This window comes from Canis aureus, chromosome 14 (assembly GCF_053574225.1).
Source record: "Canis aureus isolate CA01 chromosome 14, VMU_Caureus_v.1.0, whole genome shotgun sequence".
NCBI lineage: Eukaryota > Metazoa > Chordata > Mammalia > Carnivora > Canidae > Canis > Canis aureus.
This window is the reverse complement of record NC_135624.1, coordinates 18,325,425-18,347,496: the sequence shown is the minus strand read 5'-3', so window position 1 is coordinate 18,347,496 and position 22,072 is coordinate 18,325,425. Positions and strand designations below refer to the sequence as shown.

At 40.3% G+C, this 22,072-nt stretch overlaps 1 protein-coding gene and 1 long non-coding RNA gene across 9 annotated transcripts in view; one reads left to right on the top strand and one right to left on the bottom strand.

Moving 5' to 3' along the window:
- Nucleotides 1–1,864: 1,864 nt before the first annotated feature.
- LOC144283208 (uncharacterized) overlaps nt 1,865–22,072 on the bottom strand; it is a 35,053-nt gene continuing 14,845 nt past the window's right edge. The window contains exons 1-3 of one of the 2 annotated variants that reach the window (XR_013351636.1): nt 6,868–7,580; nt 6,032–6,204; nt 1,865–4,361 (exon numbers count right to left, since the gene is read on the bottom strand). This is a non-coding gene — a long non-coding RNA (uncharacterized LOC144283208). Of the gene's footprint in view, nt 4,362–6,031; nt 6,205–6,867; nt 7,581–22,072 lie in introns of those variants that run through there. The other variant, XR_013351635.1, reaches the window with a different exon arrangement.
- The window catches only part of TRPS1 (transcriptional repressor GATA binding 1), a 257,131-nt gene continuing 248,780 nt past the window's right edge, over nt 13,722–22,072 (top strand). For 2 of the 7 annotated variants that reach the window (XM_077847024.1, XM_077847018.1), the window contains exon 1: nt 15,375–15,564. The gene's annotated coding sequence lies outside the window, so the exon portion shown is untranslated. Of the gene's footprint in view, nt 14,272–14,923; nt 15,037–15,374; nt 15,565–21,413; nt 21,535–22,072 lie in introns of those variants that run through there. The other 5 variants (XM_077847019.1, XM_077847017.1, XM_077847023.1 and 2 more) reach the window with 5 other exon arrangements.

The window sequence follows — 22,072 nt, the reverse complement described above, 5'->3', positions numbered from 1 at the left end:
CCTGCCCTGGTATTTGTTCTCTCACATGGGTTGCTCCTTCCCAATACCCTTTGTTGGTTGAGAAGAAATCTTTGCCTCTAGTTGACCTCTTTAGCCTCAGTCCTAGAGTCTCAGCTTTTCTATAATTTTTCTAGAAATAATGTAGCTTATTTTCACAGCTGGAAATGTCACTTGTACACTGATGACAAGTGACAATATACAAATGACATTGTATCTTTCCTTCCCAGATCTCTTTACCATAAGTTTTAGACTTCATATCTCCACTTGAATGTCACACTTGCCCCACTAAAACCTGTTCTTTCCCTAATCTTTTTCATCCCTGTAATTGGTATCACCATGGCCCTGTTTCTTCAAGCAAGTAACTGGAAGGTATCTTTGCACTTCCTTTCCTCTTGTTTCTCACATGCAGTTCATCAGAAATACCACCAATTCTGCATGCAAATTATTCCTCATGTCTCCTCACTTCTCTCAACTTCCTTGGATGCTCCCCTAATCTCTTAGCAAAGTGTTCTAATAGTCCTACAATCACTTGTGCTCCAATTCTTGGCTCTGTTCACTTTTTCCTATAAGATCACAAGTTCTAGGGATCCCTGGGTGGCGCGGTGGTTTGGCGCCTGCCTTTGGCCCAGGGCGTGATCCTGGAGACTCGGGATCGAATCCCACGTCGGGCTCCCTGCATGGAGCCTGCTTCTCTGCCTGTGTCTCTGTCTCTCTCTCTCTGTGTGTGTATGTGTGTGTGACTATCATGAATAAATAAATAAAATCTTTAAAAAAAAAAAGATCACAAGTTCTATGACAGAAACATCCTTGTTGGTCTTGAATTTTTTGCTCTTATCCCAGTGCCTCACTGATAGTAAGTGTTCAGTAAATATTTGTTTAATGAAAAACTTAAGCAGACCATCAATCAATCCATCAATCAATTGATTAGATTCAGCAGGTGGCAAGTTGAATACTAACTTGTTCAGAAGGCTGGAAAAAAAATCAACAGATGGTGATATGAATTGGATTGGGATACTTTATAAATAAAATTAAAATCCCCATTATCAAGCTGCCAAGTAAAGAACTTGAATGATAAAATTGAATATTCAAAGTAGGTGGACTGAGGTACATTCATGTTAATGACATTGCAATTTATCTCATTTGCAATGGAAATTGCTCTTACTTATAATAATTCAATACAGCCAACTACTATTAATTAACTGGTTAACTTAACAAATAATTATTGAGCACCTATTACATGACAGGTACTTAGGAATGCAGGGAATATAGTGGCAAGCAAAACAGAAAAAAAAAACCTGCTTTTATGCAACATATAACTTAGTTAGGGAGAGAGATAAATCAGATAAATAAGTAAACTTATATCATATGCTGATAAGCATGGTGGATAAAAAATAGAGCCGGAAAGAAGGATGTAAACTGTCCACTAGGATTTAACATTTTAGATTAAGTGTCCAGCGTGGGTCTCACTGAGGAGCTGACTTTTAAGTAAATATTTGAATGAAGTGAGGGCGAGAACTATGGGGATATTCATGAAAAAAAGTATGCCAAAGGGAACAGAAGATGCACAGGCCTTGAAGAGGTGATATATTTTCATATTAGAAGAATATCAAGCAGGCCAGTGGCTAGACTAGAGAAAACAAAGGTGAGGGTAATAGGAAATCAATTGAGAGGTAAAGTTGGGGGGAGGGTAAGATTCTTTCTGAGTTATAGTGAGGGCTTTGGATTTGATGCAGAATGATGTGAAAAAAACATATGAAGACTTTGAATAGAGGTGTGGTACATGATCTGGCTCAAGTTTTAACAGGATCACAGAATATATTTCACAATTTTTAGCCTACAAAATTAGTTGAGGGATGCCAATGTAAACCAGGTTCAAAATTATTGTAATTACAGAACTTGCACAAATATGCATTACAGTCATGTACTTAAGACTATAGTAGTTATATGACTTTCTGATATTTTGGCCCAAACAGAAAAAATAAAGAAAAACCCATTAAAGACAATTAAATAATACTTAAAAGCACTTGCAATAATTATATTTCTTTACTTTAGAAAAATTACTTCTAAAAGGAAAAAAATCACCTGATAAACACAGTCTTTCTATAATTGACTAATTTTTTGTGAGGGAAAAGATAATTATTAACCTAGTGATTGCATATCATCACTAAGTATAAAATATAATATGAAATATCTTAATTATTTTTGGGGGGGTAAATGCTGGGGCCAGATTGCTTGGCCTTAAATCCTAGCTCTGTCACCCACCAACCATGTAATCTTGGGCAAGTAAATTTTCTCTCCCTCTGTGCCTCAGTTTCTCATCTCTAAAGTGGGAATCATGATAACGTGTCCTTCAAAGAGTTGTTTTGAGAGTACATGAGACAATAAGCAGAAAGGATTTAATTCATACGTGCATGTCAAAATTTTTAAAATAATAATAATAATTATTATTATTATTTCAGTTGCTGATTTTCAGTCATTGCATTTAAGTGAGAACAGTGAGATGAATAGAATTTTAAGGAGCCTTTCGGGTCTAACATTATATAATTTTATTTAGACTAGTGTAAAACTATGTTATATTTTGCCTTGTCCCAAAGTATTATTTCTTATAAGTGATATTTCATGGATAAATTGGAAAATATGTATTAGAAGGTAAGAATAATCCAAATATTATACTATTTTAAAAAATATTCTATTTATTCATGAGAGACAGAGAGGCAGAGACATAGGCAGAGTGAGAAGCAGTCTCCTCAGAGGGAGCCCGATGCAGGACTTGATCCCAGAACCCCGGGATCACGCCCTGAGCCAAAGACAGAAAGAAGCTCAACCGCTGAGCCACCCAGGCATCACAAAATATTTTACTAATTTAACAGACTTTTTAGATTTGTTGTAATACCCAGGGTCTAGCTTTCTTATGCTTTGGTGTCTTATTCACTGTTACAGAATAACTTTGCTTTAATATATGTTGTGTTTCTAGGTAAACGTAAAATAGACATCCCCAGAGCCACGTTGCATACAATGCAGTGAGTAATAATGAAGCACGATGTCAGTATTTAGTTACTATTAAGATTGATAATAGGAAGGTCGGAAAGATCATTTGTGTCTGTCTCCCTGGTTCTCTACTTAGGCCAATAATCTTAAGATTTTAAAGTTAGCGAGCATGATATATGAAAATATTGTATGCCCACTTAGGCTAACATTAGATATAAACCTTTTGCACTGGGACAAGTTTTAATGTTGTCCTTCATCATTTTGTGACCACTGATGACTTTCTATGAAATTTTTATACCCACGTGTGGGTATTTGAATTCCCTGGTCATCTTCATATGGGGCCTTTCCAACACCAAAGGGTTATCGATATGTTGAGATAAATATTTTGCCTCGTCTCTTTCTTCTTTCAGTAAGTTTTAAGGGTTTTATACCAAAAAAAAAAAAGCCTTCTATAAAGACAATAGGAGTAATTTGTCAAATAAAGGACACATGTAATTTAAGGTGATTAAAACTGCTAATTTATATTTTTTTTAGATTTTATTTATTTTAAAGAATGAGAGGGAGAGAACAAGGGGTAGGGAGAAGCAGAGGGAGAGAGGGAGAGCTAGAAGCTGACTCCCTGCTAAGCAGGAAGCCCGATGTGGGGCTCCCTCCTAGGACCCACAGATCATGACCTGAGCCCAAGGCAATGCTGAACCAACCAAGCCACCCAGGCACCCTTAAAACTGCTAATTTAAACAGACAATACCCCAGAGCTTGAGAGAACACAAGGAATTCAAAACACATTGCTGTTGTTCACAGCAGTTACTGGATTTTTCCTTTTGAATATATTCACTGCATTTCCAAATCATTCCTGATATCTCTATGTCTTTGCCACTTGAGGGTGAATATGATGTTGAATATCGTTAAAAATTACACAGGGCCATTAAATTCCATAATAGTAGAGTCCTGTGATACTAGTTCACACTGGTTTAAGCCACCAACAAAGAAAACCAGTGAATGTAGGGATTAGAGCTGACTTGGGCTGTGGTGTTATTCATGGACCCCAGCAAAGCCGCAGAACCCAGGATCTGTCTCTCTTGGTCTAAACTCTGTTTCCTCTGCACTTGCTCAGATTTTCTGTGGTGGTGAGATGGCTGCAAGAGCTACAGCCTCACAGCTTCTCAAAACTGAGTGCTGTGGAATAAAAGATCCGGATTTTCTCTCCATTTGTCTCCTGAGGTTTCCTTGGCTTCAACTCTGTCAGGTTCCTGAATGTGATGCTCTGATAAGCAGGACCAGAGTTAGATGCTTGCTTTTCTTGCAGTGAGTCATCTTTATGGATTAAGAACAGGGGCTTCTACTTCCTCCGGAGCGAAACCAGTGGACTATCTCTAGAGAAGAGAGAATGGATGTTAGTAGCTTAAAAAACTAGCAAGTGCATACCACAAGTGGACACACTCACAGACACACACACGTATGTCACAATTGCAAGTTTTAATGTCAAGTTAAAACCGGAGATTGGAGTCCTAGTTGTACCACCAGAGTAAAGGTATAGCATAATGAGACTTTAGGCCCTTCACCCATTTAATTTTATACCTGACTACATGTTTGCCTTCGGCTCTATTATTACACATGCTTCCGTTTGCTTACCTACAAAATGGGGATTATAGCGATACCTACTTCACAGACCATTTGTTCATATTAAATGAACTACTGTCTGTGAAATACTTAGAACAGAGCCTGGCACATAGCAAGCGCTGCATAGGTGTTAATCATTGTGATTACTTCCATGTGTATTTGGGTACTACAGTCCTTCACTCTCCAGGTCTCTGTTTCTAGACTTGTAAAATTAGAGGAGGGGACTGAATTGCAATAAAAAGCCAATGTTTTGTCATTCTATGCTTTCATAAGCATGTGAGTTATCTTCTATGACAGTCTGTACCAAGATATCTTTGAAACAGGAGGCCTCAGGTACTTTACAAAGAGGCTAAATTTTGCAATGATCTCAGTAGAAATTATACAGTTTTCATCTAATGATATTTTGGACGAGAAAAGAAACCCACTGCCCAAAAAGTATAGTTGAGGAATATGTACTTGTTAGAGTAGCTTGTGGTTGAGTCATAGAAAAAGCTTAAAAAATCAGAAAAATCCTCAGCTCTGACCTCTACTCTATCAATGGAATATCTTGCTGGCTTTGTAATGAAACGTTGAGTAAGATTTTAGTTTTTGTGTAATGACATTATAAGTCACAGTAAGCAGTGCATACCGCCTAGTAGGACAGATCATAGAGTTACAAACTATAACCAATGCTTGGACCATGATAACATATTCCATATTTTAGTCTATGCAAATTGTTCAGATGTACCGTACAGAATGGGTTGTTTCTAGATGGCTACTTTATGGTCATTTTCACTTTTATGGTCTGAAGGTGGTACTGCCTTTACTCACAAGTATGAGCTCAAGATGCAGTGGCATGTCTCTTTAAATAAAATAAAATTTAGTTGTAAGTACCTCAAAGTGGTCTTGAGATTTTACCTTTTAGAATCTAACATATAGCAACTGGAAACTCATGGCATAATTGAAACAGTATTTGCATTCTCCGTGTGCTTTTGTGTATAGAAGAGATAATAGGAGGTATGTTTTGATTATGTTTCCTTGTTTAAAAGAGTTTGTTATACATGTAAATATATGTGTATGCATTGTGCTATGATATTCTGCATGACTAGTTATATAATTGGATATGAGTAGTTCAAGGATCTTGTCCAGGACTGCTTTAAAAAATACGTTAAAGAATATTGAGAAAAGATTAGGTGGTACTGCCTAGAAACTTAGTTTAAGACTGTGAATAACAGGAAAAAAGGGTAATTAATATTTTGCAAAACAGCAAGCACAATGATCATGCAGTGGTTCTCTGTAATTATTTGCCTTGCCCCTTATCTACATCTTTGGGAAGGATGAATAAAATAGTTGGAAGTCTCAGATATTATTACTAATGCTTTCAATCTTGAACTTGTGAATTTCTTGGGGCTCGAGAAATTCCCCTTATTCCCGGGAGTCTTACCTTGTTTATCTTACTGACTTAATTAGCTTTGAACCATGAGTGTCCGTGCTTCTTTTTCAGACAGAGCTATCTCCAGAGTCTAGACTAGAGCAAATTGGAACAAGTGCCCAGGGCTCTGCTCTGCTGGGGAAACCCCACAGCTGGGGCTGTTGCAGTGGATCTGTGCATGTTGTCTAGGGAGGAAGGAGGAGGAGGTGGGAGTTAATACAGTAGAGTGTGATGATCAAAAACAATTAGCACAATTTACAGAGCACCCCAGCTTTTGCCTACCTCATGAAAGGGCAGTAACTCTAGTACCTTGTGCACTACAAACAACTGTAAGTGACCTTCCATATCTGAACCACCTTATCATTGACATTAACACATGCCTTCATGCATTCACCCAGCTAACATTTATCTAGGTCTTTGTATTTTCACATTTGTATTGGGTTATTTAATATTTGTCATAGTCAAAGGATTCTCCCTCTCATATCTTGGAGAATACAAGAATCACAAGGTGCGCTTACTAAAATTACATTCTCAGGCCTCACCTCCAGAGATGCACTTCAGTAGGTGAGGCCTATATACTTGTATTTTTAGAAGTACCCAAGATCATTTAAGAAACATTTAATTAGATCATAAATCGCATAGATGGAGAACATGCCAGCTCACTTGCCATTGGGCTACCTACACTTAACACAGTGTCTGGCACACAATATTTACTCAACATATATTTGTTTAACTTTATTGGATTATATTATGAGGACTATGTTAGAAAATGTAGGTACAAAGATGATTTTATCACAAGTCCTTCTATATTGGTTAGAGTCTAGGCAGATAACACATGGCACACTCACAGAAGAATTTGAAGAGAGTTTAACGGAGAAGGATCATTGATAAAGTTGAGAGCAAGGGTCGGGGAGAAAGAAATGGTGAAACGTTCAGGGTCTCCCAACAGCCAGAAGCAGCTGACTTTAGGCCTAAAATCACAAAGGGATAGGAAGCTTATTTCTGGAATCCTATAAGAGAATAGTCATGGTAGAGGGCCTGCTCAATAGGGAGGGAATCAGGGGAATAAGTATCCTGACTGTCTTTTTTTTTTTCCCATTCCCTGAGCTGATGGTGTCATTAGTCAAACTCTTCCAAAAACCAAATGGCAAGGGAGCCCAGGTGATGTAGTGTTTCTCCTCTCATGGCAGAAAGAGAATGGGCAGAGTAGCTTCCTTCCAGAAGCTGGCAGCCGACAGTCTTCTTCCTACTTGCTTGTCTAAACACCAGTCCTTTCAAGTTATCTAGATGCACCAAGGATAAGTCAGTTCTGTGAACACAAAGCTGAAATGTTAACTAAACCAAAATTTTCATTTTCGAGATGAACACACACTCCTAGACACATACCCCATGTATACACACATGCACACTGGCTTATACACACTCACGTTTCCACGGGATTCATAATATTATGAAACATGATCCCTGTGGGAACCTGGACATTTGGATCTATACCATCAATTAAATATCACCGTACTGTTTGGTAACCTAACTTCTGCAAAAATTAATAGGTATCAGTAGATTGATGTATGCTAAAATGATTCAAGAGTTTGATGTTAAATAATATAAAGAAAAAAGCCATTAATATTTGAAGAGATCATTTTCCTGTACCTCAGTTTTACAACTTTCCTAACTCATGCTCTGGCTTCCAAAGCTACAAATAATCCCTTCCCATCTAAAATTTCTCAGCTTTTAGCCTCATTTTCTGTACCCTCACATTTTAATGCCTAGGATTTAGTTAAAGATCATTTAATTCACTATTTTTAGAGCAACATGGAATTATGAACCCAAACTTAATGATAATGAGGACAATATTTCAGAGGAGGACAAACGTCTTCTCTGATACGTTGCCAAAAATATGCTGCTGAGATGAAGACCACCCAGAAGCTTCAATTGGCACATGATGCATCAGCCCATATGTATTAAAGAAAAAAAAAGAAGAGGAAGAAAGGAAGAAAAGACCACATGGAACATTTGAAACTTGGGCTCAATAGTATGTTTCTAAGTAAAATGTAAAAAGGTTGCTCCAATGTCCAAACTCAACTGAACAGATGTTATTGAATACCTATGACTTGATGGTCTTCTGCCCTCAGGAATCTTACAGTTTAGTAGGGTCAGGAGATAAAGTCAACAAATAGCATTATACAAGTCACTCTGATGAATCCCCAGCTGGAGAAAGCAGCGAGTCCCATAGAAACTTAGTTCCTGTATTGCTGATTCTGATTTGAAGTTTGGGGAAGGCTTCACACAAAAGGCAGAATCTGAGTTTGACCTTAGAAAAAGAGAGAGTCTTTTGCATGGAGAGTCGGTATGGAAGGCCCTTCAAAGCCTTCCACGGAGAAGGTGGCAGAGAGTATAAAACATTCTGAAGTGTCAAAAAAGATGTGGGAAATATCTCAGTCCATGGGTCAGGAGACTGGCCTGTGTGGAAGAGTAGAATGATGCATGAGACTAGAAAAGTGTTTGGGACTAGATTATGGGAGGACTTGAATGGCCTACAGCACTTTGGCGTTATTCTTTTGGCAGTTGGGAGTCATGGGATTTTTGTCCTGAGGAATAGACACTGCAGAAGGGAGATGATCTGACCTGCTAGCTCCGTAGAATCATGAATAGAGGGCAAGAGAATACAGAGGAGAAGCTCAATGGGAAGTCTTGGAAGAGATAATAACTTTTTAATTTGTGAAGAGTTCATGTGGATGGAAAGAAAGGCAGTAGGAGTCACAAAAGCCTTCAGAAAATAAACAATGGGAGGACTTGGTAACTGATTGGATGTGGGGCCTGTGGGAGAGGGTATTACCAAAGATGTCAAATGTCTGAGGTTTCTGGTCTAGATGACTCATAACTTTAACAGAGATAGGGTTTGTCTATTTCCTTCCTCCTTCCATGTTGTCTCTCTTTATAGCCTCCTCTTCCTAAATTATGGTATTAGACTTATATCATTCAAATTCACAAGTTTGAATTTCTGGTGGAATATTTCAGTGTGAAAAATAGGCAACATTGGGTGTTGGGCTTGGTGATATACGACTGAGAGTGAATTGTAGTTTGGAGAGTGGTTGGGGTGAGAGAGTACAGCAGGAGAAGATAATAGAGCAGAGGGCAGAAATAGGAAGAACATTGGGAAAAGCTATGTTTCAAGGTCACATGGTGGATCTGGGTTAATTCAGATGTAAATGCTCTCTATTACTTAAGAGAATGGAGTGAGCCCGGCTAGTTCCATAGTGGTTTATTTTGAATACACAGCACTGAGGGATCCTGAAGAATTCTCCTTTCACTCAAATGGATAGTACATGTTTGGACATTCATAAAACCTACTGAAAAAGCAAGAATCATCATTATTATTCTGGGGCACCTTGGCAGGGATTTCGTGTGTGTGCGTGAGTGTGAGCATGTGCATGTGTGTGTGAGCACGCCTGTGTGTGTCTACACCTCAGAAATTTGTTTCCTCTTTTAATTAAATAAAGCCTATGTTTGTTGGCTTTTAGGGTGGGCTGCAAGGCCCATCTGTTTAACTAGGCAGTTGCCTGATACTGCAGGGGGGAGGTTTGGCAAGTGGAAGTGTGAATTTGAATACCAGATACAGGCTATTTAAAGCTGAATTTATCTTTAATAAATTCACCCAGAGGTGTTCAGAAATAGGTAGTTTGGAAAATGATCATAATTTTTGCAGAAGAGTTCTTTCTTTCTTTCTTTCTTTCTTTCTTTCTTTCTTTCTTTCTTTCTTCTTTCTTTCTTTCTTCCTTTCTTTCTTTTTCTTTTTAAAGATTGAGTGGTGCATGATTGAGAGAAGAAATAGACTCAGGGAAGTTCATCTTTGCTATCCTCTGTTCTTTCAAGTCTTACTACGAAGGAGGGCAGACTACTTGAACTATTGCTTTTGATATGCTGGAAGGCAAAATGGTCTTCCATTCTATAAGATTTAGTACTAATTTGAGAGCAAATAATACATAAATATTTTCTTGATAGTATGTGTTAGGGCAGCGGGCATTTAGGACCAAGGGTTGTCAATCTTTGAGGTTTCTGAAAGGACTAGCAATTTATGACGTGTTAGGGTAAACAGTTGGATTACATTTCTGAGATACGTGTTCCATCAGGTAAAATCATTGTGATTACAGGCACTAGAACTGTAAGTAAGTTATGTGTTAAAAGGTTGAAAATGTAAAACAAGTATGCTTGTGCTTAACTACTAATCCCTCTTTGTATCTGTGCTGAATAAACTACAAGAAAAGGGAAAAAGGAGATGTTTAAATAATAGAACAGAAAAAGTGCATTATGCAATTTAAATAAAAAATAAGCATTAATACCCGTCAAGGTATGTTTCATCAGTGATCCAGCCATAAGAGAATATTCCAGAATTCAAAGAATTATGAAAGATTATAAAGAAGTTATTTTACTTGGAAGTTATTCCTTTTGTTTGCTTTCAGGAATTTCTCTTAATTTCTTCTTTATTTTCTGATGTACCCTATGAAGGCACAGGTTGTTATTCTTACACCCAGACTCCATTGTTCAGAAATGCATTGCAAATAAAAGCAAAAGAATAGTTTTTAAGAGCTTTGCATATGCTTGACAGCAGAAGATAATAAATGTAAATAAATCTTTAATATTTCCCCTAATTCGGTTTGTGCCATGCAAATGTCAGGACTATAAAAACAAATCAACAAACATTTGAAGGAAAACAATATATATAACTCATTTTATATATTAAAAACAACTGTCAAACAATTATGATCTCATGTATTAGTTGGTTGTTTTGAAATATTCCTACTAGAATTAAAAAATGCTACGAGGGCCTTTGAGCTTAAACATATTGTGTCAATCAAGAGCATATGTAATATATCTAAAGCATGAGGTAAAAATTTTCTTCATAAATTATTTCATAAATAAATAAGTAATTTGCTTGAAAAAGTTTACAAAAATATTTGTGCTTTTATTAAGTTCTCTACAGATCTTTTGTGGTTAATGTAAAAGGATTGATACAGACAGCATTTTGATCTGCTGCACTCTAACTTGAAATACAAAAAGTAACATGAAGAGATTCTTCATTTCTCAGGCAAGCTTTAGCAAAATTGAATCCGTGAAACTTCATTCATTAAATTTTTAAGTGACCATGAATTTGTTGGCTTCAGTACCTGAAGGGTAACTTTATCCTTTCAATTAAAGGACATAATTCACCCTCAGACCTTTGGCTTTAACTTTTTATATAATATATAATTTTGGGTACACTTAATGGTCAAATTTTGTATTATTACAGGTGGAAAAACACCAGCCATCTCAAGGGTTTTGTGCTTGCAAAAGCATGTAATTTAATTTTTTTGAACCAATTTAATCAATGATTGTTTCATGTGAGTAAATTTACACTCTTAACGATTGCCTTAGATTTGAGGGTGACGGAGAGGAAGATTACTTCCCCCTTTAAAATGCCATTTAAATCTTGGGGAGCAGAAGGAGATTAGGGGATAATCCTTTTGATATATTGTACTATTTAACTTTGCTGCTAAGATGCTGTAGTCTCAGATTTTATCAGTTAGATACCAGTTCCAGCAGTTTTAGGTGGTATTAACCCTTTAAGCACAAACGGTTTCACTCTTGAGGTGCCTATTTCAAAATTTATTTGATCTAATAGTTTTAGTTAGTCATGGCTAAAGAATGTTTCACTCAGATCCTTTTTTTTCTCCCTGAATAAAAATGCCTCTCACTGTGCTGTGCATATTTCCATAAAACTTGGTAAGCTAATTTATGGCTTAAAAAAGAAAATAAAGGTCTATATTTAATATGTGAATACTTTTTACAGTGGAAATTGGTGGTGGACAGTATTAAATGACTCTAGTGTGGAAATATGCAGGTGGTCATTAGTAGCTGACTATGAGATTTACTCAGGATTTTGATATTAATTTTCCCTGCAAGCAGGACTATATACATAAATATAACTCTGTTCCCAAATTAATTTAAATTGATGATAACATATGAATTAACTCCACGCATCTAAGGTTCATTGTCTTCTCATTCCTTTAGGGAATATATAGTCTGCCTTATTGTGAAATTGCATTTTGACCACTCTTACTTGACCAACTTTTCTATCGCAAAAGAATTACTGCCTTTTTTTTTTTTTTTTTTTTTAAACTCATGGAGTGTGTATGGGACACGCTACCAAAATTCTTCCGGAATAAAAGTGCTACAAAAAGGAATCACATATCTGCCTGACTAGGTATATTAAGAGAAATGGAGACCTTACAGAAAAGGGAGTAAGTTTCTAAAAGCACATGCTTATGTTTTAATTTTTTTTTTTAAGAAATGATTGGCTTTTTCACTTCTGGTGTTTCAAGAATACATTCATCTTTTAAAAGATGCAAGAATCATTTAGTGGAAAATATTTTGGAGGAAATTACTCCATCTTCATTTCACAGATTCGTGATTGTCACCTCCAAAATTCCAATTTCAATCATTTTGTAGTTTGGAGAAGGAAGGATGCTTCTCCTTTTAGCACAAAATTACTTTAAACTGACTTTCACTAGAGGAAAAACATGCCACTTCAAGTCACCCAACTGAAGAAAATGAAGTCCAAACGCCCAAGAAGTGTTTACTTAGTTTTTAACACCTACTATACTTTGAATCCTGTCATGGGTCTCTTTTATGCATTGTTGATCTTTAAAAGTCAAAAGAAGAAGAAGAAGAAGAAGAAGGAGAAGGAGAAGGAGAAGGAGAAGGAGAAGGAGAAGGAGAAGGAGAAGGAGAAGGAGAAGAAGAAGAAGAAGAAAAAAACCTCGCTCAATTCAGTAACTTCATGTGGAGGGAATTTCACTCAACAATGAGAGTATTGGGAGATGTGAAGTAGTAAAAAGAATGTCATGCTTTCATGCAGTTTCTTATCTGCTACTAACGCCCACCCCCCCCTCCCCAAGATCAGCAGGTATTAATCTTGCAGCATTTGAATAATGTCCCCATTTTATCTGTTTGGCAGCACCCCCTTTAAGCACCCCTTGAGCTTGCTAGCTGCTTCCTAGCTCAGAAAACCATAGCAACCCCAGTCCGCACTTCTCCAACTCAGGACAGAGTTCAAGTCGCTCTCCTCCAGCCCTCCTGCCCTCCGATGCATGCGAGACGCTGGCCACGGGCTAGGTGTCCCGGCTCCTGCCGGTCCCAGGCACGGGGCGGGGGGAGGGGCCGCTCGCGCACACACACGGGGCCGCGCCGTTTAATTGGGAGGGAGAAGGGAAAGTAACATCCGAAAAGGTAAAGGCACTTTGGAGTTCTTTGGATTGTTGGCGACAGCATCTCCGGGTGCTCCGGGACCGTCGGCTTGGCCGCCGCGCACCGGCCCCCACCTGCCCCCCCCCGCCCCCCGCCCCGAGGTAGGTCCCCGTCTGGACCGCGGTGCTCCTAGAGCTTTCGGTTTTCGCCTGGGTCTGCAGCCCGCACGTTCACCCACGGGGGTGGGGGAGGAGGAGGGGGGAGAGGCGGGGCGGGAAGGTAGCCGGGTCCCGGCCCCGCGCAGCTCTCATTTGCGGCGCTCGGACTCGGGCGAAGTTGTCGCGCAGCCGGCTCGCCGCGGCCGGGGCCGGTCCCGGCGGGCGGCGGCGGCGGGTGCTGGGAGCCGGGCGGGGCGGCGGGCGGCGGGCGGCGGGGCGGGCGGCGGGGCGGGCGGCGGGGCGGGCGGCGGCGGCGGCGCGGGGACGCGCGCTGTCTCTTTAAGGGAGCTCGGTCTGGGGTGGCGCTTTCCTCCGCGAAGGCTCCTTTGATATTAATAGTGTTGGTGTCTTGAAACTGACGTAATGCGCGGAGACTGAGGTCCTGACAAGCGATAACATTTCTGATAAAGACCCGATCTCACTGCAATCTCAAGCGTCCTCTTTTTGGTGCTGCTCGTTTCTCCAGACCCCGCGTCCTCTCGATCGCTCTCTCGCCTTCCTATTTTTTTTTTTTTTAAACAAAAAACAACACCCCCCCTCCCCTCTCCCACCCGGCACCGGGCACATCCTTGCTCTATTTCCTTTCTCTTTCTCTCTCTCTCTCCCTCCCTCTTTCTCTCTCTCCCTGTTTTTTCGTCAAGGGGGGGAGGGCAGGGAAAGGGGGGGAGGCAGGAAAGACCTTTTTCTCCCCCCCCTCCCCCCCAATAATCCAAGATCAACTCTGCAAACAACAGAAGACGGTTCATGGCTCTGGCCGCCGCGCCACCATCTTTCGGGCTGCCGAGGGTGTTCTTGACGATTAATCAACAGGTAAGGAGGGGCCCGGGCGGGCGGCGGGGCCGGGGGCCGCGGGCCGCGGGGGGCGCGGGGGGCGCGGGGGGCGCAGGGGGGCGCGGGCGCCCCTCGGCCGGGCCCGGGGCGCCGCAGCGCGAGTGCTGCGCCCGCGCGTGTGTGCGCGAAATGTGGGCGATCGCGAGCGGGGAGCCCTGGGAATTAAAAGTGACTTTCTTTGAAAAAAAAAAAAAAAAAAAAAAAAAAGCAAGCAAGCAAGCAAGCAGGCAAGCAAGAGGGAGAGTGTGCAGAAAGCCAAGCGCAGGCTTCTCGGGTTTCACATGCATTTTCTTTCTTCCTTTTTGCGCGTGTGATTTCTTTCTTTCTTTCTTCTCTTCTGCTCTCTTGCCCCCCCTCCCCCCTCCCTCCCCCCTCCCTCCCTTCCTCCGCTCCTTTCGGTGGGTCTGAGGCCACTGAAGCCTTAGAAACGAGCGACTTCAAACTGCAGTAGCCCCTGGAGTCAGGAGGGTCAAGTTCAGCCGCCAGGGAGGAGGAAAAACAAATCCCCATTTGCCAAAAAAAGAAGTTTCAGGCCGGTGCCCCCTCCCCCTCGCAGCCCCGCTCCCCGTCGCTGTCTCTTTCTGGCTGATTTTAATTCTCTCCTACCGGGCGCAGCGGAGGAGCTGGAGGTGGCTGGACCCGAGGGGCCGCCGCCGCCGCCGCCGCCGCCGCCGCCGCCGCCGCCGCCCGCGTTCCGGGGCTCCTGGCAGGCGGGGAGCAGACTAGGCACCAGCATGCGGAGTAGTAAGTTGGGCCAACTTGGGAGGCTCGGGAGGGCCCCGGCGAGGGGCCTCCGTGCGGTCCCCGAAGTGGGGAAAGCAGCCCGGGACCGGCTCGGGCTGTGAAGAGTTCGCAGAGCCAGGCTGCAAACTTTTTGCCTTGCAGGCCCGGCCGGGCTGGGGACGGCGGGTGTCGCATCCCCCGGCGGACCCGCCTGTGCGCGGCGCGGGGCGGCTGGCGCGGGGCGGCCGGCGGGGGTCCGTGCCCTGCCCGTGCCATGTGGCGGGGCCTCGCGGCGCGGGCGCTGCGGCAGGGCAGAGGCGGGGGCAGACTTCCTCGGCGGCGCGGGGATGCGCCCTGGGTCGCGGGTCAGCGGACACTGGACGGTGATTAAATGCCTGACAGCGGTGGGACCTCCGGGCGGACGGGCGCGTCGCCTTCTGTCTAGTTCCTGTTTGGGCTCCAGACAAACGCATCCCTGAAAGGCCAAGGCAAACACCGCTGTCCCTTCAAATGACTCCAGGATTATAGGACCCCATGAATAATTTGAGGGTGAGGCGGAGGTGGGAGCTGTTTGAAGTGCAAAAGCTGCTTTTTTTTTTTTTTTTTTTTTGTGGCTGGGGAGGCTTTTCTTTTCTTTCTTTCTTTCTTTCTTTTTTTTTTGTTTTGTTACTACCTGTGTGAGATGGTGGTGCTCCCCCCCCCCCCCCCCCACCCGGGGAAGTCAAGTAACCGGTTTTATGGCCCCAAGACTCTCTAAAGCAATTTAAGTTAGAAGGCGACAAGGACTGGTGGGCTTCAGAGGGAAATCTGGGGCTGATCACGTTTTAGGGCTCGCTTCACTTCCTCCTGTCTCTTTAGGCCTCAAAACTGATACTCTTGAAAGTTTTTGAGCGAGAGCGGTGGGTCTTAATGATGAATCCCAATTAGGATAGACTATTCATCCTTTTCCTATTTTCGAAAATCACGGCTAGAGTTTCTAAGGGAGGTAAGTGAAGAGAGGAGCTCAGCAGAGAAGTGAAATCGCAGACAAGTTGGGCCGATTCATTGAACTTTTATAGATCCATTGAACTTTTGTAAACGCACCAGGTGAACAGGGGAAGGTCTGGGAGGAAAAATAAGCACAAAAAGGAAACTGGAGATAGGGCCGGGGAGGGAATTAGAGAGACATGATAACTCTAGGCCTGGTGGTTGGCTGAAATTTGATTGTTCAAAGCAAAAATTATATAGGGAGCTCTAACCACTCTTCAGAATCCTCCTGCTCTTAAGTGAAAAACCTATGGATCTTGCTGGCATCATGTTACTTTCCTGCTGGTTTTAGGAAAAGTTGATCATTTAGAAGAGGCTGCCAGAGTTAAAAATGCAAGGGGCAGCAAAGGAAAGTAATGCGGCGGCCAGTTCTTGACGTGGACAAAATGAGAATGAAAGTTTCTGAGCTCACTGTTGTCAAGTGTCTTACAAGTTGCTCATTTGCTTAGAACGCTTTCTCAGATATTCCACCGGTTAATGTAAAAAAAAAAAAAAAAAAAAAAAAAAAGGCAAACTAGCTCTGTAATGGTGTGGGCTTTTTTTTTTTTTTTTTTTTTTTTTTCTTTTCCCCAAGTATGCCAGGGTTGTGAATAAATACAGGGTTTGTATGGGAAGATGAAGCGTTTCCTGTAAGTTGTGATGCTGACAGGACAGTCTGGAAATGATACCAACATTTTGAGGATTTTTTTTTTTTTTTTTTTTTACCTTTAAGTGAAAGTTTATTAGTGACATGCTTCATCTTAACAAGTCAAACATATTGTTCTTAGAGCTTATCTCTCCTCAGATTTCATAACTTCCTTTTAAAGCCATACCCCTGGATGGAAACATCCCTAGATTCAGTTAAATAGACAGGGCCACGGGCGTGCTAAGGTTTGACGATTATTTTTGAATATTAACAGTGTGAAAATAAAAGTCCTGGCGGGGAGGTAGAGCTCGAATGCCGCGTCATGACTTGATTTCTCTAAATGTGAGGCATTCCGAAGCCTCACTAATACTCTGTTGACAAAGTATTGCTAACCACGGGTGAGTTGATGTGCACGGCTTCCTGATCTGTCTATTCTATGGTAGGCTCTAGGTGTGTAGAATTCTTTCCTACACGTAATCATCAACCCTGACGCTCTCCAAATAAATGGTGGAACATAGTAGTAAGTTCCTTATAAAAAGTTTGTCGGTCCTTTGAATTCTGGACGCTGTAAGGGTGTCTGTTGCTGTTCAGATGTTGTCCTTTGTCTCTGAAAGGTAACAGTAAAAGTAAGGAGAAAGGTGTCATAGTAGTAGTGAGGTCTGAGGTTGGTTTTTAGAGCTCACGTTCCGATGATTACTGTTTTAAACAATGTAATGCAATTTTTTTGCTTGAAAATAGGTTAGAACCTATGATAGCATGTTCACCATAAGTGTTGTACGTGCCTCTTGCATATTTTCACTATTATTTTTACTTTTCTTTTAAGTCACATACTACTCCTGAGTTTACTCCGATTGTCAGAGTAGAACCCTGTGTAATACACATAAGGGAATCTTCATTCATGAAGAAACCCTTCAAAACAGGGAAATGAAGGCATCTGTGGAAAAGCTGCTTTTAAGTTTTTAGTGTTTCAGTGATGTTTCTATTACTGTTATTATTTGATGCGTGTGTGTGTGCGTGTGCGTGCGTGTGTGTGTGTGTGTGTGTGGAGACAGAGAGAGAGAGAGAGAGAGAGAGAGAGAAATATCACAATTTGTAGTTAATGATCTGCATGTTCCTATTAAGATATGCCAAAGGGTGATAAGTTTTAATAAACTCTTTTCTTACCTTCTTTGTGGAGGTAAATAAGCGTTAACCAAAATTTTTAAGAAGACTTGTTGGAAATTGTTTTTGAGGCTAGAACTTTATTTGGACTTTGAAGTAAGCACAGATATTGATAACCGGCCTTTAAGTGTTTTTTTAGAATGTACGTAATATAGACATTTTTTTTTTTAAAATTCACTGCCCCTTTTGGTGGCAGACAATGATGTAATAATAGCACTGTGCTATTGTGCATAAAACAAAATAGACTTTAAGAAAGTTACGGGCAGGTGTTTATAATTGATTTAAAGGGAAAATTATTATTTTTGAAATAAGTAATGCACTTAAAATAAAATGACTGGTGCACATTAAAACATATTCTTATTAAGATAGTCTCTGGTGTGTAAAATGAAGCCATTCATTCAACAGACTGACAACTTTCCACTTGGTATTTGCCTTTGCTTAATTTAGTTTCCGCAGGACAGCTAGTGTGGTAGTCTGCATCTGTTTTTGGCAGGCACAGAAAACTATAAACTGAGACAGTTCTGTCCCAAATATCGCAGCTCAAAAGTTACAATCAATTTGATAAAAACAGGCAAGTTTTATGGACTTGCTTTCTGTTCATCCTTGGCCAAGCTTTCAGGTAACAGGTTTCTTTCTCTCCCCATTTTGCTGGCTATAACTACTAGTAGTACCATTGATAACTAATCCAGAGTCCTGTCTACTCATTTATCTACCTTATTTATTATTTATTGAAATTTTTGGGGAAAATGACAGGATATGTAGACTTGGCTTTGCTTTGATTATCTATGTGATAACTACAGTTTTTGATATCCTCATACAGCAGGTAATTAATTCTTTGTTACTCTAGTAGTTTTATAATTTCTGGAATTGCGGGGTCTCCCTTAGATAAAATAAGAAGAAACTTAGAGCCTTTGCCAGGTAGAAAGCTCATCTAATTCTATGAAGTTCCTTGTGATTGTCAGGTACAGACTAGCGTACTTTGCAGTTATTTTCGCCGAAAAAAAAAATTAAGCAGTTTTTAAATAATCATCCCAATTATTTATCTTCCTCAAGCTCTAACCAGTGGATGAAAGTAAATACGTGAAAATGCCAAGTGTTGTTTTATACTACTGTTCAGTAGCCAACAGAGCTTCAGAGGGAATAAGCACTTTTAAAAATTTACCCTCAAGTGTGAGTGGGTCTTATGGTTGTTTATTTGTATAGGATATTTGATTAGTTATCTGTGTATGACCTTTATAAAGACTGCCCTTGATGTTGCTCTTATGGTCACCTTTAGGGTTATCCTATCACTTTGTGGTTTTCAGATCCCTGGGAACTGAATTCGTTGGTCTTGCGTTTGGGTCTCTGATGGGTATAATAATGCAGAACTGGATTCAGTTTAGAAAGAGATCTTTGGGCTTAAGGAGTCCTATTTAACTGAATCTGGGGACAGATCTATGGATGGAAGTTATTGAATTGTTGTTGGTCTGAGAAGCAGCCTGACTGGTCGCTGAATCTATAGTAGGTATTATAGGAGCAACGTCTAACTTTTTGTCATCGCCACCCCCCCTTGCCCCCTGCTTATTTTTCTTCTAAGAGTACAAATCCAAGTAGCAAAAACAAAGATGAAATTATCTCTGCACTTCGAATTTGAAGCATCACTGGGAATCATTTTCTGATTCAAAGCTCTAGTTGAAATACAAATAACATCAAAATGCCTACCCCCCAAAAGACATTAGGGCTATGCTTTTTGTTCCTCAGCATGTTTCCTTAAACATAAGAAAGAAAACTTTTAATTTTTAAAATGTTTCTAGCTCTTTAAAAACCTGCAGTAAATACTTTACAAGTGGCTAGACACCTTCCCTGGTGGTTTAGTTTATACAAGCAGGAAACTTTCTCTCCTACTCTTTCTCTCTTTCTTGTTTTCTTTAAACCAGCTGACGTAATGCCAAACTTTGCTTTAAAAGAACAGACAGAAGTAATTGGTAGCTTTTAACTTTTAATAATGTTCTGGATTGGTTTTAGTGGCCAAAATGCCATTTTTTTTTTTTTTTTAAAGTTCAAGTAAGAACGGGCTTGTGGCCTGAGGAAGAAAGGCTCTGTTGATGCAGTTATTTTTATTCTTGTTTTTCAATCTGTTATTAAAAATCTTTCCTGCTGAGCACTGCTGGATTTCTCCAATTGCTCTCTGTGATGGCTGGTGCATTTCAGGTTACCGTAACTTAAACGGTTTTTGGGTTTTGGGGAGAGTGGGTATTTGTGTTGCGTGATTTCTTTCTTATTTGAAAAAAAAAAAACATTGTTTTTGTTTCAATCGAGATGAATTAATTTAGATTATCCATGGCGACAGGTCAACGAATGTGTTTCTATAAAGAATGTTACACCTGTTAGCAAGAGCCTGAAATGTGGAAGTTTAATTGTGACGTTAATCATTTTTATGTGCAGAGGAAGGAAAATAGATGAAACTTTACAAAAACATATTTTTAGATTGAAAGCGTTAATCTTAAAGGTCAGTTTGTTTCTGCTGGTGGTTCTTTTATTCTCCCAATTTTAGATGATAATTTTTTAACCCTATTTATCACACACAGTGTTTTTAGTTTCCTTTTTTCTTTCCTTTTCTTCTTCTTCTTCTTTTTTTTAAAATAGTCATTTTCTCTCTTCCTGATCTTACACAGGCAAACAGAACTTTCTCCGGTTAAGAGACATCTTGGTGATGTTGATTGACATCAGGGCAACTTCAGAAGCTGGCAAGTAGGAAAATCTTTTCAGAGGGCAAAAAGATTTGTGCCAGTTTTTCCTTCCTTGGGGAAAGACACTCCACCCAGAAACGGGGCCCTCCGCCCCATTTGGTGGGCAAGAACTGAGTATCGACATTACTGGTGTGAATTGTTCATAAGGTTTAAATCTTATGGTTACTTGTCTTGGACTTGGCTTTTAACCCCAAATTTGTTTTGAGAGTTTTTGCTTTTCTTTTCATTACACAGAGCGTCTTTTTAAAATAATACATACTGAAATTAGGTATCACGGAGATACCTTAAAATGTCTTTTAAGGCTCTTAAAATCATAAAAAGCATTCCGCATATTCAGGGAAGTTGACGTGTTCTCTGCATGGAAATCTGACAGTTTGACTTAACCTTATGTCTTTCTCAGTTTCTCTTGTGAGAGCTAAGACTTTAGTTCAGATCAGGGACATACCTTCTCTGCTAACTTCTTTCTCCCTTACTTACGGATTTGTCAGGAAAAACTTTAGGAAAGACTTTAGGAACTGACGGCTATAGCTGTTCGCATCAAGCATGGTTGAGAGTGTCTCAGAGTAAGTCTTACTTTGTTTTATTTTTCACAGAGTTTTCAAACGTAAATTCAAAGTTACATTTTTCTTTAATGCATGTCGGTTTATTACTTCAAAACCGAGGGAACAGTAATAAAGTTTGGCAAGAAGGAGAAAAGGCAGAGGATGGTGTTCCTTAATATCAGCAGCGTGTGTACTGTTCAGTGATGGGGAGGGGTTGGGGAGGCTTTGTGGGAGATGATACAAAAAAAAAAAAAATCCATCAATTGCGCATATGATTCCCCTCCCCTTAAGGTTTACTTAAACAATATGTTTCAGTTTTGCCTCAAACCATTCGGCACCACTTCTGCTCCCAAGAATCCACCAGTATCTTGGTTCCTGAGCGATTAAGGATGACACTCTCTGTTGTATAATGAACTGCAGTGTTGTTTGAACAAAGGTAACATACTTCGATTTGTATAATTTTTTGGTAGTTACTAATAGGATACCTCTAATATGAGAGGAAAGCTAGCAGTGTAAATGCCTGCAAGTGCTGGAAATATCCAAGATTAGCTATACCGTGTTTAAATTATTGCTGGTACGTGTGCATGCTGTCTATGGTGGTGAGTGTGTTTTATGAATGTAATGTACGTGGACTGATAATAGGCAGATACACCTGGATGGTGTATTCTAATATGTGGAACCATTAACTCTGCCCTTTAAACATGAATCTTTTAAGGAGTTACATGACCTGCTTTATGAAGGCTAGAAGTTTGAAATGGGTATGGGGTTTAAACATAATGAAGCCATCATTATCATAATACTTCTATCTACTCTGAATTTACAAAGGAATTTTTTAAATGACCAAAAACTATAGATCAAAATGCCACCTTTCGGTGTATTTTAAGAAATGCTTCTGAAGAAGAAGTTTTAAAAGTCCCATTTGTTTCTGTTAAGTGACAGTGCTGTTTCTGAATATATCTTTTTATGGGATAGGA